We start from the raw sequence: 24,365 nt of genomic DNA, 5'->3' as shown, positions 1-24,365 counted from the left end.
TTCTAAAGACATCAACCTTTATTTCATTTTGGAGCCAACCCGCCCCTCGACGCCTCCGCTCGACTCACAGCCGCGGGAAAGGGCTCCTCAGCCCTGTCTGTAGGAATTGGCCTTGTGTTTGGGCAGGAAGGTGAAGCTGGTAGGTACAGGGCCCAGAAGCATCTCGCTGGAAGAAAGAGAAGAATAAAACAAAAAAATAAGGAGAGGTTTGTGTTCAGTGTGTTAGTAACAGAACCAGTTTTACAAAATGTTCCTGAAAGGATGAATCAGTTTTGTAAACTGTCCCTGAAAGGATGTTCGAGCATATCGTCTTCGAGTATACTCTTATCTTAACAACCTAGCTTTTATCTTCGCCTAAATACGCATAGAGTGAGGAGAAGTACATGCAGTATCTCCGGAGGTCGAGCAAGTCAGCAGTTATCTAGCTATAGAAGTAGTACGCCTGTGCAGTACCCAAAGGTGAAAGGGACAGAAGTGATGAAGACTACTTACTTCATCCTGAAGACCCCCTGAAGGACCACCAGAGGACACTGCACATGATCAAAACAGTTCCAAGATGTTGCAATCGATGTTGCAATCAATGTTGAGGAACCGTTATGTATCTTAATTAATATATGAATATGTATGTGAATGGACTGTATAAATACTGTGTAACTTAAACTAAGCAGGGAAGCCAGCTTTGGGTGCGAACCCCTGGTTTCCCAGCGCTGAAATAAAGCACCGCATAGAACTGCGCCCGTGGTTCTGTGTCCTGATTGCTAACAAGTGCACCATACACAGTTGTTTGATGGCCCCGTGGCTCTATAGCGATGGTGACTACACTCAGGTGTCTCAAATCAAGACTTTAATCTCCCTAGAAATGAAGGCTGCTGCACAAAAGCACCCCCAGTGCTGAGCTTCAGCCCCAAACCACAGCCCTGGAGGGACAAGACCATCAGGTAAGGGCAACGTCCTTCTCGCCGGGGAGTCCCCAGGGCCGGTGCCGGGTTTGGTGACCTGACCGCGGCGTCACCGCTGGCCGGGACGTGCCAAAACCCAACACGAGCCTCCGAAAAGCTGCTCCCAAGCTCTCGCTGTGCGTGTGCGGAGCCAGAACCCTGCTCGTGCCAAACTGCATTAAGGTCAGGTCCCAAAATGATGGAAGTCAGCGCTAGCGCGATCACATTTGGCCTCGCTTAAGACTTGAACTATCTCACACTTTGGAACACGCTGTATTTTCAGTGCACAGTAATTTTCTTTAGAGTTGAGGTGGTTTAACATATTTCCTGGATGCTGGTTCAACTAAAACTTTCAATAAGGCGACTTTGTGCTCTGCCTTGTCCCTTCCCACCCATTTTACTGAAATTCAGCGCTTTCTTACCTTATTTAATCCAATCATCCACGTTCTGGCTTGCCATCAGCGTCTCCAGATAGTCTCTCCCATGTAGTAAGGCGGTCGCTCGTTAATTTTCTGAGGTAGGTGTTCTAATAAGCCCACTGGGATGTACCTGCAGTGAAACGCAGCAGCGGTGGGTGCGGTGGGTGGACAACGCGGGTTCCTGTGCTGAGCGACCCCGGCCGGCAGAGTTACCTGCAGAGGAACGAGAGCCATTCCAGCAGGAGCTTCCTCGTCTTCTCCACCCCCTGCGTGTCCGAGCCCCAATGCTCGAGGCCGTAGCTGGTGAAGTCCTTGAGGAACCCAAATCTCTCACTGGAAGAGATATCCCAGTGGCGCTGCTCCTTAATTTCAGTGAAAAGCCACGGTTTGATGAGCGCCCCTCTGCAGCAAAGAAGTGCATTGTTATTCCCCTCACTGATGCTTCTGAACACGCCAACTAATCTAAGAGGCTTTCCAGCACTCATCTGCCCGCCAGTGACGCTTGAATTTTTATCTCAATTTCCACAGGAACCTGATGGACGTTCCCACAGATGCAAAGTGATTTTACCAACTTTCAAAGAGTAGTTTCGCCAAGAAGAAACTTCTGGTGTTTCAGGTCTGTTCAGGTATTTAATTCCCTTTTTACTCTTGCACCGATGGAGCTCAGAAGCGAGGGGGGAACACAAGCACTTGCCTTGCGATCATGATTCCCGAAACGCCCATCTGCAGGGCTCGATTAGCATCTTCATAAGACAAAATATCACCGTTTCCTGTCCAGAAGGGAGAAGCCGGAGGTCAGAGCGATACAGAGGGCAAGTCAAGCTGAGCGAATCCAGGCATGGGAGAAAATTCACAAAGGACACGGGGTCCAAGAGCCAGATTGGCCAAAGAGGCCCCGCAGCTCATGTTCTGAGCCCCCCAGGGATGTTGCTGACACTCCACCTCCCTCAGGCTGATCCTCTTGAATTCAACACGCAGCACTTCTACTCCGGCCGTGGAGCTGGCGAAGAAACCTGCAGTGAGACCCCAAAAAACGCCCGGAGGAGGCAGAGCAGACTGGGAATAACGGGCTTCAGCAAAGGAAATGACACGGGCAGGGGTCAAGGATCCCTCTGGAATGGGGTTTATTGGGCTGAAAGCTCCCTCCCAGAGCACCGCAGGGACCATCTCCCTTTGTCATGCACGCAAAGCTCAGAAGCACCCACGAAAACGCTCCCCGCACCTGAATTTTTCACTGTCATGAGCAGAAAACACTAAAAGCTCGTATGCAGCTCGGCAAAGGTGTTTAAAAGAGCCGCTGGGCTGCGGGGAGTGGTAAAGTCACCCCCGTGTTGCGCAGAGTTCCCGGACACCGGCCAATGATCCCTGTACCGTGACCATGGACGCTCCCCACTCGCGGATCTTGGGGGTTATTTTGTGAGCAATGTTCATCTTCTCTTGCACCCCCGTCCGTATCTCCACAGTCAGCGGGACGTCCGGCACCTGCAGAAATGGAGGGTGAGGCAGGAGTCGGCTCCATCAGCTCATCCCCCGCTGCCGGCAGATGCGCCGACTCACCGAGTTCATCCCTCGGACGATCTGTTCAAACCTGTTGGTCCGAGGCATCAGGGCGCAGCCTCCTCCCTGGGGGACAAAAAGCGGGAGAGTCAAGATTTTCTGCCTCCTCGCATAGTGAAGATGCTGCTTGGAGCTGCTCCACAGCAGCTCTCTGCTCAGGGGATGCAGCTGAGACTTGGAGCATCTCAAGACTTTTGGAGCACCTCAAGACTTTTGGAGCACCTCAAGACTTTTGGAGCATCTCAAGACTTTTGGAGCATCTCAAGACTTGGAGCATCTCAAGACTTGGAGCAACAGGACTCACAAAGCGTGCTAGAGAACATCTTACCTTCTTGTAGACCAGGTCAATGGGACACCCCACGTTGATGTCTACAAAGTCTACTTCAATTGTCTGGATCAGGAGCTCTGCACATTTGGTCATTGTGTCTGGAAACGCCCCTTCCAGCTACCAAAGAGGGGACAGGTTGCCTGAGTTCAAGAAGCAGCTTTTCTCTTCAGAAGCGAGTTATCATTTTTTTAGGTTATCAAGGTGACAGCACTCACCTGCACCCCAAAAATATCTTCGGTGTGATGGCGTTTGAGGAGAGCCCACTCGGAGGACTGGCCCTGGAGCAGGTTGGTGCACACAGCCATCTCTCCGCAGGTGACGTCCGCCCCGAAGCGCTTGCAGATCCTTCGGAAAGGGAGGTTACCACACTGGGAGAGACAGCGGAGACGTGGTTCTTCAGATCTGCCCTGCTCCAAATGTGGAACAGCAACATTTGACAGAAGGAGAGAATGATCTACTCACCGTGGTGAGTGGAGCCAAGTAGAGCTTGCCTTGGATTTCCAGCTGGGAAACAAGAGGGATGGAGGAAGATATTCCAGTCAGCAATTTTATCACTTGCCGTGAGTATAACTCAGTGGGAAAACCAGAAGATCACCGGTTTTGTTCAGGAACCTCAGATATTCCCTGAGAACGTATCGTTTGGATGAAAGAACCAGAAACTGAACCGCTCCAGTTGTTTTCACTGCTCGGCTTGGAGAAAACTCAAAGCAGTTACAGACCGAGGGATGCGAGACTGGCTAACGGGTGCAAGGACAGAGGTGACGAGGAGGAGAGGCGGGAGGTGACAAGGAGGAGAGGAGGGCATCGTGCAGTACAAACCAACCAGCCCCAGCCTCCACTCTTCCAGCAGCTCGCTTCCACCCTCACCAACAGCTCAGCTCCTCCACGTGCAAGGAGCCGCAGCTTCTCTTGCTTCTCCCCCTCCAAGGACACCACCACGACCCCAAGAGCTCACCTTCCCGCATCCCGCTCCTCACAACAGTAACACGGTCCCCAGGCAGCTCTGTCCTCTGCCTCTCACCCAGCCCAGAGCTCCCTCCTGTCTTCCCAAGCACAATCTCAGCCACTTGACAAGAGACGGCAGCCCTCAACCGAACTCTCACCTTCTTCTTCTCGCATGCCCGCAGCTTTATAAGATCTTCATCTGTCACCGGCCGGCTGTTTTGATGGAGGAAGGCTCCTCGTCGCTCTGCCAGGCGTCTGGTTTGGGATCTTCTCCCTGCTCTGGTCGCACAGGACATTCGGGGCCGTCTCCCCGGCCCTCCTGGGCTGTTGTGCAGTTGGGCACCTCTTGCTCCTCTGCAGAGCACCCGGTGGCTTTGTTGCCCTTCCCACCGTCACCGTGGGGCTTGGCCAGACCGCGGAGATACTCATGGGCCTTCTTGAAGTTAAACTTCTTCTTGCGCAGCTGGTGCTGGAGGTCCTTGGAGAGGTTGTTCCTCACCAGCGTCTTCCCTTCCCACTGCTTGGCCAGGTCAGCGTTGTTCTGGTAGCCGGCCCGAGGTGGGACTGGGCAAAGCGGCAGGTGACACCGTAAACGCACTTGCCGAAGGTTTGGAAGAGCACACAGCTGCGGCCCAGGTCGCCCGGCTTCGCCGCCACGTACTCACCGACATCGTGGAGGAAGCGGCACCGCGCGCCGAAGTAGCACTTCTCTGCACAGCCCTTAAAACGATAAAGAGCAGGGTGAGACCTCTGCCCTCTGCTTCCCCACCCAGGCATGCCAGGGTTGGAGACACACGAGCCATAGAGACAAAGGACATTAATGAACTGGGTGAAGAACCCAGTTTTGGGACAACACCACCATCCTCCAGCACAGGTGAGGTAAGCCTGGGTCTGCCCTGGCCCAGAACTGCTCTGAGCACCCACCGCGCCCCAGAGCCCCGTGTCCCACCTGCGTGACCGACGGGCACAGCCTGTTCTGCTCGCCGTGGGTGGGTTTCGTGCACGGCCGGCTCTTGTTCTGCCCCTGCACCCGCTTCCGCTCCGCCGGCTCCTTCTCCGCTGATCCACCTCCTCTCGGCTCTCCCGTCCTGCCCCGGCTCCTCCGGCCTCACCCGTTTGGCGGGGCCTCGCTCTGGGGGCTGCCGACATCCTCATCCTCATCCTCCTTCTTCTCCTCGACCTCCTCCCCATCCTCCCCACCCCCCCGGGCCCGCAGGAACGCGTGGAACTGCTCCTTGGAGGTGAGGAACCTGCGGGGACACGGCACCGGCTGAGCGGGGTGACCGGGACACGGGGGTGGCGGGGAGGGCACCGGCCGGGGGTTATGGAGGGACCGGGCACCAGCCGGGAGGGACACGGGGGGACCGGGCACGGAGTGGGCGGGCTATGGAGGGGGCGGGCACGTCCCGGGTTGGGTGTTGTGGGGATGACGAAAGGGGCGGGGCGGGGCCACGTGACGGGGAGGGTATAAAAGGCCCGGCCGAGGCTCAGCGGCCTCACAGCGGCGGGCGGGGCGGGAGCGGGGGGGGTGGGTGTCGCTCGGGTGGGACTTTGAAAACATTTCAACTGGAATTTTAGCAATTTGGACGTGAAATTGTAAACATGTGGACATGGATTTTGAAAATTCTAGAGAGAATTTTAAAAGCTTCAAGAGAATTTCAACAATGTTGAGAGGGATTTGAAAAGTTTCAATGGGAATGGGAAGAATTGGGACCAAAATTGGAAAATTTTGAAGGGACTTTGAAAAAATTGGCGTGAGGGGCAGGAAAATACGCCTGGGGCCTTTTGTTCCGTGACTTCTGAGGGGTCCCCTGATCCTGGCCAGGGGGTCTGGCTGCTCTGCATCCCCAGAGCTCCCGGCTGGGGAGGATGGAGCTCTCTGCACAGATACAAGGCTCTTGCTCTCGGTTTTTTGGGTGTTTGAGGTTGTTTTGATTTTTAAGCAGTAAATACAGCGCCTGGTTTCTAGGCGTTCAGCTGGTGTGTGCCAGCTCCCATTGCACAGAGCCATAAATCTGCCTTGGAGCCGTCCTGTTGTAGTTGAACTAACTTTTACTAAGTTTAGTTGAGCTAACTTTCACTATATTCAGGGTTTTTCTGTGTTTGGTTGTGTGGATGGTGTCTAGGATGCTGTGTCCAAGGTTTGCGCTTGATGCTGTGTCCAGGGTTTGCGCTTTACTTAGAAGTTTTTCGGTTTGTATCCAAGTAGATGTGTATTCAAGCATAATCTTATATAACCAAACCCTATTCTTAAGATTGACATAGATTTATGACCAATTCTTTAAAAACAGGTAACGGAGAAACAGCTGCAGAACATGCGAAGGTTACTTTAACGACTGATAAACATGCGAATGTTGCTTAGATAGATGGTTTGTGTTAGAATAGGTGTGGAATATGCTAATGGTTGTCAAGAATTGTAATGAATATGTATGTAACCAAGTTGTATACATACAGTGCAGTTCAAATCGGTGGTGGAAGCTTTGGGTGCGAAGCCCTGGTTTCCCAGCGCTGGAATAAAGCGCCGCATAGAACTGCGCCCGTGGTTCTGGGTCCTGATTGCCAACAATCCCATGGGCAGAATTCTGTTGTGGCTGCTGCAGCAACAGGGTTTTCCATGTTGCCCTTTGGAGACATTTGCAGCCGGACCCAGCGGAGGTGTGGGAGGGCTCTGTCTGTTTGCTGGGCCATAGGAGGAGCTGGTTTGTGCTCTGGGCCATAGGAGGAGCTGGTTTGTGCTCTGGGCCATAGGAAGGGCTGGTTTGTGCTCTGGGCCATAGGAAGGGCCGGTTTGTGCTCTGGGCCATAGGAAGGGCTGGTTTGTGCTCTGGGCCATAGGAAGGGCTGGTTTGTGCTCTGGGCCATAGGAAGGGCTGGGTTGTGCTCTGGGCCATAGGAGGAGCTGGTTTGTGCTCTGGGCCATAGGAAGGGCTGGTTTGTGCTCTGGGCCATAGGAAGGGCTGGTTTGTGCTCTGGGCCATAGGAAGGGCTGGTTTGTGCTCTGGGCCATAGGAGGAGCTGGGTTGTGCTCTGGGCCATAGGAAGGGCTGGTTTGTGCTCTGGGCCATAGGAGGAGCTGGTTTGTGCTCTGGGCCATAGGAGGAGCTGGGTTGTGCTCTGGGCCATAGGAAGGGCCGGTTTGTGCTCTGGGCCATAGGAAGGGCTGGTTTGTGCTCTGGGCCATAGGAGGAGCTGGTTTGTGCTCTGGGCCATAGGAAGGGCTGGTTTGTGCTCTGGGCCATAGGAAGGGCTGGTTTGTGCTCTGGGCCATAGGAAGGGCTGGTTTGTGCTCTGGGCCATAGGAAGGGCTGGTTTGTGCTCTGGGCCATAGGAGGAGCTGGTTTGTGCTCTGGGCCATAGGAAGGGCTGGTTTGTGCTCTGGGCCATAGGAGGAGCTGGTTTGTGCTCTGGGCCATAGGAGGAGCTGGTTTGTGCTCTGGGCCATAGGAAGGGCTGGTTTGTGCTCTGGGCCATAGGAGGAGCTGGTTTGTGCTCTGGGCCATAGGAGGAGCTGGTTTGTGCTCTGGGCCATAGGAAGGGCTGGTTTGTGCTCTGGGCCATAGGAAGGGCTGGGTTGTGCTCTGGGCCATAGGAAGGGCTGGGTTGTGCTCTGGGCCATAGGAAGGGCTGGGTTGTGCTCTGGGCCATAGGAAGGGCTGGGTTGTGCTCTGGGCCATAGGAGGAGCTGGGTTGTGCTCTGGGCCATAGGAAGGGCTGGGTTGTGCTCTGGGCCATACGAAGGGCTGGTTTGTGCTCTGGGCCATAGGAAGGGCTGGTTTGTGCTCTGGGCCATAGGAGGAGCTGGTTTGTGCTCTGGGCCATAGGAGGAGCTGGTTTGTGCTCTGGGCCATAGGAAGAGCTGGTTTGTGCTCTGGGCCATACGAAGGGCTGGTTTGTGCTCTGGGCCATAGGAGGAGCTGGTTTGTGCTCTGGGCCATAGGAGGAGCTGGTTTGTGCTCTGGGCCATAGGAAGGGCTGGTTTGTGCTCTGGGCCATAGGAAGGGCCGGTTTGTGCTCTGGGCCATAGGAAGGGCCGGTTTGTGCTCTGGGCCATAGGAAGGGCTGGTTTGTGCTCTGGGCCATAGGAGGAGCTGGTTTGTGCTCTGGGCCATAGGAAGGGCTGGTTTGTGCTCTGGGCCATAGGAGGAGCTGGTTTGTGCTCTGGGCCATAGGAGGAGCTGGTTTGTGCTCTGGGCCATAGGAAGGGCTGGGTTGTGCTCTGGGCCATAGGAAGGGCTGGGTTGTGCTCTGGGCCATAGGAGGAGCTGGTTTGTCCTCTGGGCCATAGGAGGAGCTGGTTTGTGCTCTGGGCCATAGGAAGGGCTGGTTTGTGCTCTGGGCCATAGGAGGAGCTGGTTTGTGCTCTGGGCCATAGGAGGAGCTGGTTTGTGCTCTGGGCCATAGGAAGGGCCGGTTTGTGCTCTGGGCCATAGGAAGGGCCGGTTTGTGCTCTGGGCCATAGGAAGGGCTGGTTTGTGCTCTGGGCCATAGGAGGAGCTGGTTTGTGCTCTGGGCCATAGGAGGAGCTGGTTTGTGCTCTGGGCCATAGGAAGGGCTGGTTTGTGCTCTGGGCCATAGGAGGAGCTGGTTTGTGCTCTGGGCCATAGGAAGGGCTGGTTTGTGCTCTGGGCCATAGGAGGAGCTGGTTTGTGCTCTGGGCCATAGGAGGAGCTGGTTTGTGCTCTGGGCCATAGGAGGAGCTGGTTTGTGCTCTGGGCCATAGGAAGGGCTGGTTTGTGCTCTGGGCCATAGGAGGAGCTGGTTTGTGCTCTGGGCCATAGGAGGAGCTGGTTTGTGCTCTGGGCCATAGGAAGGGCTGGGTTGTGCTCTGGGCCATAGGAGGAGCTGGTTTGTGCTCTGGGCCATAGGAAGGGCTGGTTTGTGCTCTGGGCCATAGGAGGAGCTGGTTTGTGCTCTGGGCCATAGGAGGAGCTGGTTTGTGCTCTGGGCCATAGGAGGAGCTGGTTTGTGCTCTGGGCCATAGGAGGAGCTGGTTTGTGCTCTGGGCCATAGGAGGAGCTGGTTTGTGCTCTGGGCCATAGGAAGGGCTGGTTTGTGCTCTGGGCCATAGGAAGGGCTGGTTTGTGCTCTGGGCCATAGGAGGAGCTGGTTTGTGCTCTGGGCCATAGGAGGAGCTGGTTTGTGCTCTGGGCCATAGGAGGAGCTGGTTTGTGCTCTGGGCCATAGGAAGGGCTGGTTTGTGCTCTGGGCCATAGGAAGGGCTGGGTTGTGCTCTGGGCCATAGGAAGGGCTGGGTTGTGCTCTGGGCCATAGGAAGGGCTGGGTTGTGCTCTGGGCCATAGGAAGGGCTGGGTTGTGCTCTGGGCCATAGGAGGAGCTGGGTTGTGCTCTGGGCCATAGGAAGGGCTGGGTTGTGCTCTGGGCCATACGAAGGGCTGGTTTGTGCTCTGGGCCATAGGAAGGGCTGGTTTGTGCTCTGGGCCATAGGAGGAGCTGGTTTGTGCTCTGGGCCATAGGAGGAGCTGGTTTGTGCTCTGGGCCATAGGAAGAGCTGGTTTGTGCTCTGGGCCATACGAAGGGCTGGTTTGTGCTCTGGGCCATAGGAGGAGCTGGTTTGTGCTCTGGGCCATAGGAGGAGCTGGTTTGTGCTCTGGGCCATAGGAAGGGCTGGTTTGTGCTCTGGGCCATAGGAGGAGCTGGTTTGTGCTCTGGGCCATAGGAGGAGCTGGTTTGTGCTCTGGGCCATAGGAAGGGCTGGTTTGTGCTCTGGGCCATAGGAAGGGCCGGTTTGTGCTCTGGGCCATAGGAAGGGCTGGTTTGTGCTCTGGGCCATAGGAGGAGCTGGTTTGTGCTCTGGGCCATAGGAAGGGCTGGTTTGTGCTCTGGGCCATAGGAGGAGCTGGTTTGTGCTCTGGGCCATAGGAGGAGCTGGTTTGTGCTCTGGGCCATAGGAAGGGCTGGGTTGTGCTCTGGGCCATAGGAAGGGCTGGGTTGTGCTCTGGGCCATAGGAGGAGCTGGTTTGTCCTCTGGGCCATAGGAGGAGCTGGTTTGTGCTCTGGGCCATAGGAAGGGCTGGTTTGTGCTCTGGGCCATAGGAGGAGCTGGTTTGTGCTCTGGGCCATAGGAGGAGCTGGTTTGTGCTCTGGGCCATAGGAAGGGCCGGTTTGTGCTCTGGGCCATAGGAAGGGCCGGTTTGTGCTCTGGGCCATAGGAAGGGCTGGTTTGTGCTCTGGGCCATAGGAGGAGCTGGTTTGTGCTCTGGGCCATAGGAGGAGCTGGTTTGTGCTCTGGGCCATAGGAAGGGCTGGTTTGTGCTCTGGGCCATAGGAGGAGCTGGTTTGTGCTCTGGGCCATAGGAAGGGCTGGTTTGTGCTCTGGGCCATAGGAGGAGCTGGTTTGTGCTCTGGGCCATAGGAGGAGCTGGTTTGTGCTCTGGGCCATAGGAGGAGCTGGTTTGTGCTCTGGGCCATAGGAAGGGCTGGTTTGTGCTCTGGGCCATAGGAAGGGCCGGTTTGTGCTCTGGGCCATAGGAAGGGCCGGTTTGTGCTCTGGGCCATAGGAAGGGCCGGTTTGTGCTCTGGGCCATAGGAAGGGCCGGTTTGTGCTCTGGGCCATAGGAAGGGCCGGTTTGTGCTCTGGGCCATAGGAAGGGCTGGTTTGTGCTCTGGGCCATAGGAGGAGCTGGTTTGTGCTCTGGGCCATAGGAAGGGCTGGTTTGTGCTCTGGGCCATAGGAGGAGCTGGTTTGTGCTCTGGGCCATAGGAAGGGCTGGTTTGTGCTCTGGGCCATAGGAGGAGCTGGTTTGTGCTCTGGGCCATAGGAGGAGCTGGTTTGTGCTCTGGGCCATAGGAGGAGCTGGTTTGTGCTCTGGGCCATAGGAGGAGCTGGTTTGTGCTCTGGGCCATAGGAAGGGCTGGGTTGTGCTCTGGGCCATAGGAAGGGCTGGTTTGTGCTCTGGGCCATAGGAAGGGCTGGTTTGTGCTCTGGGCCATAGGAGGAGCTGGTTTGTGCTCTGGGCCATAGGAAGGGCCGGTTTGTTCTCTGGGCCATAGGAAGGGCTGGTTTGTGCTCTGGGCCATAGGAGGAGCTGGTTTGTGCTCTGGGCCATAGGAAGGGCTGGTTTGTGCTCTGGGCCATAGGAGGAGCTGGTTTGTGCTCTGGGCCATAGGAAGGGCTGGTTTGTGCTCTGGGCCATAGGAGGAGCTGGTTTGTGCTCTGGGCCATAGGAGGAGCTGGTTTGTGCTCTGGGCCATAGGAGGAGCTGGTTTGTGCTCTGGGCCATAGGAAGGGCTGGTTTGTGCTCTGGGCCATAGGAGGAGCTGGTTTGTGCTCTGGGCCATAGGAAGGGCTGGTTTGTGCTCTGGGCCATAGGAGGAGCTGGTTTGTGCTCTGGGCCATAGGAAGGGCTGGTTTGTGCTCTGGGCCATAGGAGGAGCTGGTTTGTGCTCTGGGCCATAGGAAGGGCTGGTTTGTGCTCTGGGCCATAGGAAGGGCTGGTTTGTGCTCTGGGCCATAGGAGGAGCTGGTTTGTGCTCTGGGCCATAGGAGGAGCTGGTTTGTTCTCTGGGCCATAGGAGGAGCTGGTTTGTGCTCTGGGCCATAGGAGGAGCTGGTTTGTGCTCTGGGCCATAGGAAGGGCTGGTTTGTGCTCTGGGCCATAGGAGGAGCTGGTTTGTGCTCTGGGCCATAGGAGGAGCTGGTTTGTGCTCTGGGCCATAGGAGGAGCTGGTTTGTGCTCTGGGCCATAGGAAGGGCCGGTTTGTGCTCTGGGCCATAGGAAGGGCTGGTTTGTGCTCTGGGCCATAGGAAGGGCTGGTTTGTGCTCTGGGCCATAGGAAGGGCTGGTTTGTGCTCTGGGCCATAGGAGGAGCTGGTTTGTGCTCTGGGCCATAGGAAGGGCTGGTTTGTGCTCTGGGCCATAGGAGGAGCTGGTTTGTGCTCTGGGCCATAGGAAGGGCTGGTTTGTGCTCTGGGCCATAGGAGGAGCTGGTTTGTGCTCTGGGCCATAGGAAGGGCCGGTTTGTGCTCTGGGCCATAGGAAGGGCCGGTTTGTGCTCTGGGCCATAGGAAGGGCCGGTTTGTGCTCTGGGCCATAGGAAGGGCCGGTTTGTGCTCTGGGCCATAGGAAGGGCTGGGTTGTGCTCTGGGCCATAGGAGGAGCCGGTTTGTGCTCTGGGCCATAGGAAGGGCCGGTTTGTGCTCTGGGCCATAGGAGGGGCCGGTTTGTGCTCTGGGCCATAGGAGGAGCTGGTTTGTGCTCTGGGCCATAGGAAGGGCTGGGTTGTGCTCTGGGCCATAGGAAGGGCTGGGTTGTGCTCTGGGCCATAGGAAGGGCTGGGTTGTGCTCTGGGCCATAGGAGGAGCTGGTTTGTGCTCTGGGCCATAGGAGGAGCTGGTTTGTGCTCTGGGCCATAGGAGGAGCTGGTTTGTGCTCTGGGCCATAGGAAGGGCTGGGTTGTGCTCTGGGCCATAGGAGGAGCTGGTTTGTGCTCTGGGCCATAGGAGGAGCTGGTTTGTGCTCTGGGCCATAGGAAGGGCTGGGTTGTGCTCTGGGCCATAGGAAGGGCCGGTTTGTGCTCTGGGCCATAGGAAGGGCTGGTTTGTGCTCTGGGCCATAGGAGGAGCTGGGTTGTGCTCTGGGCCATAGGAGGAGCTGGGTTGTGCTCTGGGCCATAGGAGGAGCTGGTTTGTGCTCTGGGCCATAGGAAGGGCTGGTTTGTGCTCTGGGCCATAGGAGGAGCTGGTTTGTGCTCTGGGCCATAGGAAGGGCTGGTTTGTGCTCTGGGCCATAGGAGGAGCTGGTTTGTGCTCTGGGCCATAGGAGGAGCTGGGTTGTGCTCTGGGCCATAGGAAGGGCTGGTTTGTGCTCTGGGCCATAGGAGGAGCTGGTTTGTGCTCTGGGCCATAGGAGGAGCTGGTTTGTGCTCTGGGCCATAGGAGGAGCTGGTTTGTGCTCTGGGCCATAGGAGGAGCTGGTTTGTGCTCTGGGCCATAGGAAGGGCTGGTTTGTGCTCTGGGCCATAGGAGGAGCTGGTTTGTGCTCTGGGCCATAGGAAGGGCTGGTTTGTGCTCTGGGCCATAGGAGGAGCTGGTTTGTGCTCTGGGCCATAGGAAGGGCTGGTTTGTGCTCTGGGCCATAGGAAGGGCTGGTTTGTGCTCTGGGCCATAGGAAGGGCTGGTTTGTGCTCTGGGCCATAGGAGGAGCTGGGTTGTGCTCTGGGCCATAGGAAGGGCCGGTTTGTGCTCTGGGCCATAGGAAGGGCCGGTTTGTGCTCTGGGCCATAGGAAGGGCTGGTTTGTGCTCTGGGCCATAGGAAGGGCTGGTTTGTGCTCTGGGCCATAGGAAGGGCTGGTTTGTGCTCTGGGCCATAGGAGGAGCTGGTTTGTGCTCTGGGCCATAGGAGGAGCTGGTTTGTGCTCTGGGCCATAGGAAGGGCTGGTTTGTGCTCTGGGCCATAGGAAGGGCTGGGTTGTGCTCTGGGCCATAGGAAGGGCTGGTTTGTGCTCTGGGCCATAGGAAGGGCTGGGTTGTGCTCTGGGCCATAGGAAGGGCTGGTTTGTGCTCTGGGCCATACGAAGGGCTGGTTTGTGCTCTGGGCCATAGGAGGAGCTGGTTTGTGCTCTGGGCCATAGGAGGAGCTGGTTTGTGCTCTGGGCCATAGGAGGAGCTGGTTTGTGCTCTGGGCCATAGGAGGAGCTGGTTTGTGCTCTGGGCCATAGGAAGGGCTGGTTTGTGCTCTGGGCCATAGGAAGGGCCGGTTTGTGCTCTGGGCCATAGGAAGGGCCGGTTTGTGCTCTGGGCCATAGGAAGGGCTGGTTTGTGCTCTGGGCCATAGGAGGAGCTGGTTTGTGCTCTGGGCCATAGGAAGGGCTGGTTTGTGCTCTGGGCCATAGGAGGAGCTGGTTTGTGCTCTGGGCCATAGGAAGGGCTGGTTTGTGCTCTGGGCCATAGGAGGAGCTGGGTTGTGCTCTGGGCCATAGGAAGGGCCGGTTTGTGCTCTGGGCCATAGGAAGGGCCGGTTTGTGCTCTGGGCCATAGGAAGGGCCGGTTTGTGCTCTGGGCCATAGGAAGGGCTGGGTTGTGCTCTGGGCCATAGGAGGAGCCGGTTTGTGCTCTGGGCCATAGGAAGGGCCGGTTTGTGCTCTGGGCCATAGGAGGGGCCGGTTTGTGCTCTGGGCCATAGGAGGAGCTGGTTTGTGCTCTGGGCCATAGGAAGGGCTGGGTTGTGCTCTGGGCCATAGGAAGGGCTGGGTTGTGCTCTGGGCCATAGGAAGGGCTGGGTTGTGCTCTGGGCCATAGGAGGAGCTGGTTTGTGCTCTGGGCCATAGGAGGAGCTGGTTTGTGCTCTGGGCCATAGGAGGAGCTGGTTTGTGCTCTGGGCCATAGGAAGGGCCGGGTTGTGCTCTGGGCCATAGGAAGGGCCGGTTTGTGCTCTGGGCCATAGGAAGGGCTGGTTTGTGCTCTGGGCCATAGGAGGAGCTGGGTTGTGCTCTGGGCCATAGGAGGAGCTGGGTTGTGCTCTGGGCCATAGGAGGAGCTGGTTTGTGCTCTGGGCCATAGGAAGGGCTGGTTTGTGCTCTGGGCCATAGGAGGAGCTGGTTTGTGCTCTGGGCCATAGGAAGGGCTGGTTTGTGCTCTGGGCCATAGGAGGAGCTGGTTTGTGCTCTGGGCCATAGGAGGAGCTGGGTTGTGCTCTGGGCCATAGGAAGGGCTGGTTTGTGCTCTGGGCCATAGGAGGAGCTGGTTTGTGCTCTGGGCCATAGGAGGAGCTGGTTTGTGCTCTGGGCCATAGGAGGAGCTGGTTTGTGCTCTGGGCCATAGGAGGAGCTGGTTTGTGCTCTGGGCCATAGGAAGGGCTGGTTTGTGCTCTGGGCCATAGGAGGAGCTGGTTTGTGCTCTGGGCCATAGGAAGGGCTGGTTTGTGCTCTGGGCCATAGGAGGAGCTGGTTTGTGCTCTGGGCCATAGGAAGGGCTGGTTTGTGCTCTGGGCCATAGGAAGGGCTGGTTTGTGCTCTGGGCCATAGGAAGGGCTGGGTTGTGCTCTGGGCCATAGGAGGAGCTGGGTTGTGCTCTGGGCCATAGGAAGGGCCGGTTTGTGCTCTGGGCCATAGGAAGGGCCGGTTTGTGCTCTGGGCCATAGGAAGGGCTGGTTTGTGCTCTGGGCCATAGGAAGGGCTGGTTTGTGCTCTGGGCCATAGGAAGGGCTGGTTTGTGCTCTGGGCCATAGGAGGAGCTGGTTTGTGCTCTGGGCCATAGGAGGAGCTGGTTTGTGCTCTGGGCCATAGGAAGGGCTGGTTTGTGCTCTGGGCCATAGGAAGGGCTGGGTTGTGCTCTGGGCCATAGGAAGGGCTGGTTTGTGCTCTGGGCCATAGGAAGGGCTGGGTTGTGCTCTGGGCCATAGGAAGGGCTGGGTTGTGCTCTGGGCCATAGGAGGAGCTGGGTTGTGCTCTGGGCCATAGGAAGGGCTGGGTTGTGCTCTGGGCCATACGAAGGGCTGGTTTGTGCTCTGGGCAATAGGAAGGGCTGGTTTGTGCTCTGGGCCATACGAAGGGCTGGTTTGTGCTCTGGGCCATAGGAGGAGCTGGTTTGTGCTCTGGGCCATAGGAGGAGCTGGTTTGTGCTCTGGGCCATAGGAGGAGCTGGTTTGTGCTCTGGGCCATAGGAGGAGCTGGTTTGTGCTCTGGGCCATAGGAAGGGCTGGTTTGTGCTCTGGGCCATAGGAAGGGCCGGTTTGTGCTCTGGGCCATAGGAAGGGCCGGTTTGTGCTCTGGGCCATAGGAAGGGCTGGTTTGTGCTCTGGGCCATAGGAGGAGCTGGATTGTGCTCTGGGCCATAGGAAGGGCTGGTTTGTGCTCTGGGCCATAGGAGGAGCTGGTTTGTGCTCTGGGCCATAGGAGGAGCTGGTTTGTGCTCTGGGCCATAGGAAGGGCTGGGTTGTGCTCTGGGCCATAGGAAGGGCTGGGTTGTGCTCTGGGCCATAGGAGGAGCTGGTTTGTCCTCTGGGCCATAGGAGGAGCTGGTTTGTGCTCTGGGCCATAGGAAGGGCTGGTTTGTGCTCTGGGCCATAGGAGGAGCTGGTTTGTGCTCTGGGCCATAGGAGGAGCTGGTTTGTGCTCTGGGCCATAGGAAGGGCCGGTTTGTGCTCTGGGCCATAGGAAGGGCCGGTTTGTGCTCTGGGCCATAGGAGGAGCTGGTTTGTGCTCTGGGCCATAGGAGGAGCTGGTTTGTGCTCTGGGCCATAGGAGGAGCTGGTTTGTGCTCTGGGCCATAGGAAGGGCTGGTTTGTGCTCTGGGCCATAGGAGGAGCTGGTTTGTGCTCTGGGCCATAGGAGGAGCTGGTTTGTGCTCTGGGCCATAGGAAGGGCTGGTTTGTGCTCTGGGCCATAGGAGGAGCTGGTTTGTGCTCTGGGCCATAGGAAGGGCTGGTTTGTGCTCTGGGCCATAGGAGGAGCTGGTTTGTGCTCTGGGCCATAGGAGGAGCTGGTTTGTGCTCTGGGCCATAGGAGGAGCTGGTTTGTGCTCTGGGCCATAGGAAGGGCTGGTTTGTGCTCTGGGCCATAGGAAGGGCTGGTTTGTGCTCTGGGCCATAGGAGGAGCTGGTTTGTGCTCTGGGCCATAGGAAGGGCTGGGTTGTGCTCTGGGCCATAGGAGGAGCTGGTTTGTGCTCTGGGCCATAGGAAGGGCTGGTTTGTGCTCTGGGCCATAGGAGGAGCTGGTTTGTGCTCTGGGCCATAGGAGGAGCTGGTTTGTGCTCTGGGCCATAGGAGGAGCTGGTTTGTGCTCTGGGCCATAGGAGGAGCTGGTTTGTGCTCTGGGCCATAGGAGGAGCTGGTTTGTGCTCTGGGCCATAGGAAGGGCCGGTTTGTGCTCTGGGCCATAGGAGGAGCTGGGTTGTGCTCTGGGCCATAGGAAGGGCCGGTTTGTGCTCTGGGCCATAGGAAGGGCCGGTTTGTGCTCTGGGCCATAGGAAGGGCCGGTTTGTGCTCTGGGCCATAGGAAGGGCTGGTTTGTGCTCTGGGCCATAGGAAGGGCCGGTTTGTGCTCTGGGCCATAGGAAGGGCTGGTTTGTGCTCTGGGCCATAGGAGGAGCTGGTTTGTGCTCTGGGCCATAGGAAGGGCTGGTTTGTGCTCTGGGCCATAGGAGGAGCTGGTTTGTGCTCTGGGCCATAGGAAGGGCTGGTTTGTGCTCTGGGCCATAGGAGGAGCTGGTTTGTGCTCTGGGCCATAGGAGGAGCTGGTTTGTGCTCTGGGCCATAGGAAGGGCTGGTTTGTGCTCTGGGCCATAGGAGGAGCTGGTTTGTGCTCTGGGCCGTAGGAAGGGCCGGGTTGTGCTCTGGGCCGTAGGAAGGGCCGGGTTGTGCTCTGGGCCATAGGAAGGGCCGGGTTGTGCTCTGGGCCATAGGAAGGGCTGGTTTGTGCTCTGGGCCATAGGAAGGGCTGGTTTGTGCTCTGGGCCATAGGAAGGGCCGGTTTGTGCTCTGGGCCATAGGAAGGGCCGGTTTGTGCTCTGGGCCATAGGAGGAGCTGGTTTGTGCTCTGGGCCATAGGAAGGGCCGGTTTGTGCTCTGGGCCATAGGAAGGGCTGGTTTGTGCTCTGGGCCATAGGAAGGGCTGGTTTGTGCTCTGGGCCATAGGAGGAGCTGGGTTGTGCTCTGGGCCATAGGAAGGGCTGGGTTGTGCTCTGGGCCATAGGAAGGGCTGGTTTGTGCTCTGGGCCATAGGAGGAGCTGGGTTGTGCTCTGGGCCATAGGAGGAGCTGGTTTGTGCTCTGGGCCATAGGAAGGGCTGGTTTGTGCTCTGGGCCATAGGAAGGGCTGGTTTGTGCTCTGGGCCATAGGAAGGGCTGGTTTGTGCTCTGGGCCATAGGAGGAGCTGGTTTGTGCTCTGGGCCATAGGAAGGGCTGGTTTGTGCTCTGGGCCATAGGAAGGGCTGGTTTGTGCTCTGGGCCATAGGAAGGGCTGGGTTGTGCTCTGGGCCATAGGAGGAGCTGGTTTGTGCTCTGGGCCATAGGAGGAGCTGGTTTGTGCTCTGGGCCATAGGAAGGGCTGGTTTGTGCTCTGGGCCATAGGAAGGGCTGGTTTGTGCTCTGGGCCATAGGAGGAGCTGGTTTGTGCTCTGGGCCATAGGAGGAGCTGGTTTGTGCTCTGGGCCATAGGAAGGGCTGGTTTGTGCTCTGGGCCATAGGAGGAGCTGGTTTGTGCTCTGGGCCATAGGAAGGGCTGGGTTGTGCTCTGGGCCATAGGAGGAGCTGGTTTGTGCTCTGGGCCATAGGAAGGGCTGGTTTGTGCTCTGGGCCGTAGGAAGGGCTGGTTTGTGCTCTGGGCCATAGGAAGGGCTGGTTTGTGCTCTGGGCCATAGGAGGAGCTGGTTTGTGCTCTGGGCCATAGGAGGAGCTGGTTTGTGCTCTGGGCCATAGGAAGGGCTGGGTTGTGCTCTGGGCCATAGGAGGAGCTGGTTTGTGCTCTGGGCCATAGGAAGGGCTGGTTTGTGCTCTGGGCCATAGGAAGGGCTGGTTTGTGCTCTGGGCCATAGGAGGAGCTGGTTTGTGCTCTGGGCCATAGGAAGGGCTGGTTTGTGCTCTGGGCCATAGGAGGAGCTGGGTTGTGCTCTGGGCCATAGGAGGAGCTGGTTTGTGCTCTGGGCCATAGGAAGGGCTGGTTTGTGCTCTGGGCCATAGGAAGGGCTGGTTTGTGCTCTGGGCCATAGGAGGAGCTGGTTTGTGCTCTGGGCCATAGGAGGAGCTGGTTTGTGCTCTGGGCCATAGGAAGGGCTGGTTTGTGCTCTGGGCCATAGGAAGGGCTGGGTTGTGCTCTGGGCCATAGGAAGGGCTGGTTTGTGCTCTGGGCCATAGGAAGGGCTGGGTTGTGCTCTGGGCCATAGGAAGGGCTGGTTTGTGCTCTGGGCCATAGGAGGAGCTGGTTTGTGCTCTGGGCCATAGGAAGGGCCGGTTTGTGCTCTGGGCCATAGGAGGAGCTGGTTTGTGCTCTGGGCCATAGGAAGGGCTGGTTTGTGCTCTGGGCCATAGGAGGAGCTGGTTTGTGCTCTGGGCCATAGGAGGAGCTGGTTTGTGCTCTGGGCCATAGGAGGAGCTGGTTTGTGCTCTGGGCCGTAGGAGGAGCTGGTTTGTGCTCTGGGCCATAGGAAGGGCTGGTTTGTGCTCTGGGCCATAGGAAGGGCCGGTTTGTGCTCTGGGCCATAGGAGGAGCTGGTTTGTGCTCTGGGCCATAGGAGGAGCTGGTTTGTGCTCTGGGCCATAGGAAGGGCTGGGTTGTGCTCTGGGCCATAGGAGGAGCTGGTTTGTGCTCTGGGCCATAGGAGGAGCTGGTTTGTGCTCTGGGCCATAGGAGGAGCTGGTTTGTGCTCTGGGCCATAGGAAGGGCCGGTTTGTGCTCTGGGCCATAGGAAGGGCTGGTTTGTGCTCTGGGCCATAGGAAGGGCCGGTTTGTGCTCTGGGCCGTAGGAAGGGCTGGTTTGTGCTCTGGGCCATAGGAAGGGCTGGGTTGTGCTCTGGGCCATAGGAAGGGCTGGTTTGTGCTCTGGGCAAGGGGGGGCTGGTTTGTGCTCTGGGCCGTAGGAAGGGCTGGGTTGTGCTCTGGGCCATAGGAGGAGCTGGTTTGTGCTCTGGGCCATAGGAGGAGCTGGGTTGTGCTCTGGGCCATAGGAAGGGCCGGTTTGTGCTCTGGGCCGTAGGAAGGGCTGGTTTGTGCTCTGGGCCATAGGAAGGGCTGGGTTGTGCTCTGGGCCATAGGAAGGGCTGGTTTGTGCTCTGGGCAAGGGGGGGCTGGTTTGTGCTCTGGGCCGTAGGAAGGGCTGGGTTGTGCTCTGGGCCATAGGAAGGGCTGGTTTGTGCTCTGGGCCATAGGAAGGGCTGGTTTGTGCTCTGGGCCATAGGAAGGGCTGGTTTGTGCTCTGGGCCATAGGAGGAGCTGGTTTGTGCTCTGGGCCATAGGAAGGGCTGGGTTGTGCTCTGGGCCATAGGAGGAGCTGGTTTGTGCTCTGGGCCATAGGAAGGGCTGGTTTGTGCTCTGGGCCATAGGAGGAGCTGGTTTGTGCTCTGGGCCATAGGAAGGGCCGGTTTGTGCTCTGGGCCATAGGAAGGGCTGGTTTGTGCTCTGGGCCATAGGAAGGGCTGGTTTGTGCTCTGGGCCATAGGAGGAGCTGGTTTGTGCTCTGGGCCATAGGAAGGGCTGGTTTGTGCTCTGGGCCATAGGAAGGGCTGGGTTGTGCTCTGGGCCATAGGAAGGGCTGGTTTGTGCTCTGGGCCATAGGAAGGGCTGGTTTGTGCTCTGGGCCATAGGAAGGGCTGGTTTGTGCTCTGGGCCATAGGAAGGGCTGGTTTGTGCTCTGGGCCATAGGAAGGGCTGGTTTGTGCTCTGGGCCATAGGAAGGGCTGGTTTGTGCTCTGGGCCATAGGAGGAGCTGGTTTGTGCTCTGGGCCATAGGAGGAGCTGGTTTGTGCTCTGGGCCATAGGAAGGGCTGGGTTGTGCTCTGGGCCATAGGAGGAGCTGGTTTGTGCTCTGGGCCATAGGAGGAGCTGGTTTGTGCTCTGGGACATAGGAAGGGCTGGGTTGTGCTCTGGGCCATAGGAGGAGCTGGTTTGTGCTCTGGGCCATAGGAGGAGCTGGTTTGTGCTCTGGGCCATAGGAAGGGCTGGTTTGTGCTCTGGGCCATAGGAAGGGCTGGTTTGTGCTCTGGGCCATAGGAGGAGCTGGTTTGTGCTCTGGGCCATAGGAAGGGCTGGTTTGTGCTCTGGGCCATAGGAAGGGCTGGTTTGTGCTCTGGGCCATAGGAAGGGCTGGTTTGTGCTCTGGGCCATAGGAAGGGCTGGTTTGTGCTCTGGGCCATAGGAGGAGCTGGTTTGTGCTCTGGGCCATAGGAGGAGCTGGTTTGTGCTCTGGGCCATAGGAAGGGCTGGTTTGTGCTCTGGGCCATAGGAAGGGCTGGTTTGTGCTCTGGGCCATAGGAAGGGCTGGTTTGTGCTCTGGGCCATAGGAAGGGCTGGTTTGTGCTCTGGGCCATAGGAAGGGCTGGTTTGTGCTCTGGGCCGTAGGAAGGGCTGGTTTGTGCTCTGGGCCGTAGGAGGAGCTGGTTTGTGCTCTGGGCCATAGGAGGAGCTGGTTTGTGCTCTGGGCCATAGGAGGAGCTGGTTTGTGCTCTGGGCCATAGGAAAGGAAGGGCTGGTTTGTGCTCTGGGCCATAGGAAGGGAAGGGCTGGTTTGTGCTCTGGGCCATAGGAAGGGCTGGTTTGTGCTCTGGGCCATAGGAAGGGCTGGTTTGTGCTCTGGGCCATAGGAAGGGCTGGTTTGTGCTCTGGGCCATAGGAGGAGCTGGGTTGTGCTCTGGGCCATAGGAGGAGCTGGTTTGTGCTCTGGGCCATAGGAGGAGCTGGTTTGTGCTCTGGGCCATAGGAGGAGCTGGTTTGTGCTCTGGGCCATAGGAAGGGCTGGTTTGTGCTCTGGGCCATAGGAAGGGCTGGTTTGTGCTCTGGGCCATAGGAGGAGCTGGTTTGTGCTCTGGGCCATAGGAAGGGCTGGTTTGTGCTCTGGGCCATAGGAGGAGCTGGTTTGTGCTCTGGGCCATAGGAAGGGCTGGTTTGTGCTCTGGGCCATAGGAAGGGCTGGTTTGTGCTCTGGGCCATAGGAGGAGCTGGTTTGTGCTCTGGGCCATAGGAAGGGCCGGTTTGTGCTCTGGGCCATAGGAAGGGCTGGTTTGTGCTCTGGGCCATAGGAGGAGCTGGTTTGTGCTCTGGGCCATAGGAAGGGCTGGTTTGTGCTCTGGGCCATAGGAGGAGCTGGTTTGTGCTCTGGGCCATAGGAGGAGCTGGTTTGTGCTCTGGGCCATAGGAAGGGCCGGTTTGTGCTCTGGGCCATAGGAAGGGCTGGTTTGTGCTCTGGGCCATAGGAGGAGCTGGTTTGTGCTCTGGGCCATAGGAAGGGAAGGGCTGGTTTGTGCTCTGGGCCATAGGAAGGGCTGGTTTGTGCTCTGGGCCATAGGAAGGGCTGGTTTGTGCTCTGGGCCATAGGAAGGGCTGGTTTGTGCTCTGGGCCATAGGAAGGGCTGGTTTGTGCTCTGGGCCGTAGGAAGGGCTGGTTTGTGCTCTGGGCCATAGGAAGGGCTGGTTTGTGCTCTGGGCCATAGGAAGGGCTGGTTTGTGCTCTGGGCCATAGGAGGAGCTGGTTTGTGCTCTGGGCCATAGGAAGGGCTGGTTTGTGCTCTGGGCCATAGGAGGAGCTGGTTTGTGCTCTGGGCCATAGGAAGGGCTGGTTTGTGCTCTGGGCCATAGGAAGGGCTGGTTTGTGCTCTGGGCCATAGGAAGGGCTGGGTTGTGCTCTGGGCCCGGGCTGCAGGAGGGCCGGAGGAGCTGTGAGAGGGGGCCGTCGTGTCCCCGGGTTTGGCGTTTCCTTGGACATGGGCTGTGGGCAGCACAGAACTCCAGATCTGAGGGGCTGCCGCACACGCCTGTTGGTTGTGTTAACGAGGTTGATGAGCAGCAAGCAATGCTGGAGCTTGTGAGGCTGGAGCGCAAAGCTGGTCCTTGCCTTTGGACCGTGGGTGTGTAATAAGTGATGTTCAAAATTGTTATTGTTGAACAAATCTAGTGGAACTCAGTTATATTATGCATATTGTTGTAAGCAGTAACTGTGCTTGTACAAGTTTGATTCTGTTTTGTAGAACTTTGTAGTGGCAGTTAAAACCAAGGCCTGAATGCCTTGGTGCAAACCCCCCCTTTCTCCTTCCCCCCCTTCAGTTTGGAAGGAGCAGGCACGTCTCCCTCTTTCTCTGGTACTTGAGGCCAACAGCTTCTTTTGTTTGGCCCCAGACACCCTGACCAGGGCCATTAGAAGGGAGCGCGAGGCGCCACTGAGCGCTGGATGCCTGCGGCCAGTGTGGGGATGTTTGGAGGCTCCAGGGGCACCACTGTGGGGGTGCAGAGGACGAGCACCCCCCCAGTGACTCAGCTTTTTCAAGCCAGAAACCAGCGACATCCAAGTGGCTCAAAAGGCAACATTTTCCACAGCAAATTCTTCCATAGCAACACCTTCCACCAATCCGGAGAGCTGCTGGAAGCCCGCGAACAGCATCAACCAATGCGTGAACACGTGTAAAAACGTATATAAGCACCCACGAAGAGTGGAGGGGGTGCCCGTGGCGGAACCGAGCTTCCCCCGCTCACCCAGCGCTGTTTTGCCTAATTGCTTGCTTGCTTTAAATTCGCTTGCTCAATAAAATTGATTAATTGGCTTAGAAACTTGTCTTCATTTATAACAGGTGGAAGCTCAGGCTGAAAACCAACCTTGACGTGTCAGATGTTGGATGCGAGATGGCGCCTGCTGAGCTCTGCTCCCTCCTCTATACCCACCGCGTTTTCCCGTGTGTTTAGGACTCTCGTTACAACCTTTCCTGGTCCCCATCCCTACCCACCAGAAACAGCCTCGGCTGCGACGCTCTCGCTCTGGCTGGTGTGTGGGCCTTGGGCAAGAACTCGTAGCGAGGGGGCTCGATGTCTCATGGTGTCCTGGTTTTGTTAAAAACAAGTTTCTCTTTCGGTGAATTTTGTCTGTCAGCTAAAGCCTTCATATTAACTGCATTTTCCTGGAGAACCAGACCCATGTTTTGGTAAACCTAGCAATGGAATGCAAACGTATTGATAAGCATGGATGGACATCTCGCGAGAGGGGCGACGAGAAACCGGTGACCAAGAAACTGACCAACTGTGTATAACATTCCATTCACGTGAATACTTCATATAAAAGTGGGAGACCACGAGGATCTCGCCCCTTTTTCCTTATGGCGACATTAGGAGAGGATCTTGCTACTCATCCCTGAGAACTGAGGCCTAGTGAGAGACCGAATCCAGCTCCGGTGGCTGCAGAGTCCAGTCCAGGACTTCGGGTGCCTGCCCTGCAGTTGCTGAGACTTTCAAGATTGGTTTTGTATATTGTGTATTATTTTCTCTATTCTTATTAGTAGCATTAGTAAAACATCTTTAATTTTTCCAACTCTCTTCTCTCTGTCCTTCTTTCCCTCCCGATCGCCTGTGCTGAGTGGGAAGGGGGGAGAGGGAGGGGCAAAAGGGGGAAGGGGGGGGGAGAGGGGGTTAACAATACATCTGCCAGGGTTTTATTGTCACCCCGCAATCTCAACCCTCGACAACATGTTTGGAGTTCGCTCCAAAAATTGGGAAATCCCGGGGAAACTTCGGAAAGTCTCCAGAA

At 57.2% G+C, this 24,365-nt stretch overlaps 1 pseudogene across 1 annotated transcript; it reads right to left on the bottom strand.

The window, feature by feature from the left end:
* On the bottom strand, positions 1-23,659 carry LOC309451871 (tRNA-dihydrouridine(47) synthase [NAD(P)(+)]-like; annotated as a pseudogene). Its single transcript, XR_014186701.1, has 12 exons — positions 23,568-23,659; positions 5,137-5,437; positions 4,346-4,907; positions 3,705-3,746; positions 3,458-3,610; positions 3,243-3,359; positions 2,915-2,980; positions 2,682-2,839; positions 2,052-2,179; positions 1,571-1,759; positions 1,361-1,487; positions 1-166 (listed from the first exon to the last, which is right to left on the bottom strand). The product of XR_014186701.1 is annotated as a tRNA-dihydrouridine(47) synthase [NAD(P)(+)]-like (transcript).
* Between the last annotated feature and the right edge of the window lie 706 nt (positions 23,660-24,365).

This window comes from Streptopelia decaocto, assembly GCF_964273445.1.
Source record: "Streptopelia decaocto genome assembly, contig: HAP1_SCAFFOLD_149, whole genome shotgun sequence".
Taxonomy (NCBI): Eukaryota; Metazoa; Chordata; class Aves; order Columbiformes; family Columbidae; genus Streptopelia; species Streptopelia decaocto.
The sequence above is the reverse complement of the archived record's forward strand: the minus strand, read 5'-3'. Positions and strand labels throughout refer to the sequence as shown.